Here is a 918-nt window from a genome sequence, read left to right on the forward strand (position 1 = left end):
CGGAGCCGGGTCTAGTTGGGAGGTATGGGGCGGAGCCGGGTCTAGTTGGGAGGTATGGGGCGGAGCCGGGTCTAGTTGGGAGGTATGGGGCGGAGCCGGGTCTAGTTGGGAGGTATGGGGCGGAGCCGGGTCTAGTTGGGGGGTATGGGGCGGAGCCGGGTCTAGTTGGGGGGTATGGGGCGGAGGTGGGTGTTAGGGCGATGGACTTCTTCTATTGGTGGGGGCGGAGCTCTATTGAACACAAAGACACCTGGCGTGACATTTCCACAAAGCTCCTCCCCCGAGGATCACATGCGGTTTTATGGTATTTTCTTTCTTGGGGGATTCGGAGACTGTCGGGTTATTGTGCCGCCTACAGGAGGACGGGACACCAGCACACAATGACGGCTCCTCCTCCCAGCATGCCTCAGTGTTGGTGGAGGATGCTTCCTCCATGCTTCCATACCGGTTCCTGGAGTGGGTTCTTGGGGCCCCTCTGATGGCTCACATTTGGCATCCAATAACACTGGATATCGAGTCCACACCATTGAAGTCTCCTCCCACCAGGTGAGACCACGCCCCCTACCATTGTCAGGGGCCTCAACAGCCGTCATATGAGACCTTGTGGCCAAGGCCCCCCAATTCCTCATGGACAGTGATCACAGAGGCTCCAATCACGGCCCAGCCCCTCCCTCTGCCGTATCTGGCCACCGGTCCATCACCATCTCTTACGAGGTCCGCCTCCTGGCCCCGCAGTCTCCTCCCATCTCGGAAATACAAGAGCTCATATTGGCCCATCGGTGCGTTCAGAAAGGATCCCCCCCCCCCGCTCCTCCATCACATGGACTCGGGGGACTCCGGAGCCCCTTCTCACCTGAGATCACTTACCTGGACCGGTTCCGGCCCTCCCCTCCCCTGGACCGGTTCCGGCCCTCCCCT

Source organism: Nanorana parkeri, unplaced genomic scaffold (genome assembly GCF_000935625.1).
Source record: "Nanorana parkeri isolate BGI_ZX_2015 unplaced genomic scaffold, ASM93562v1 scaffold4134, whole genome shotgun sequence".
Lineage (NCBI taxonomy): Eukaryota > Metazoa > Chordata > Amphibia > Anura > Dicroglossidae > Nanorana > Nanorana parkeri.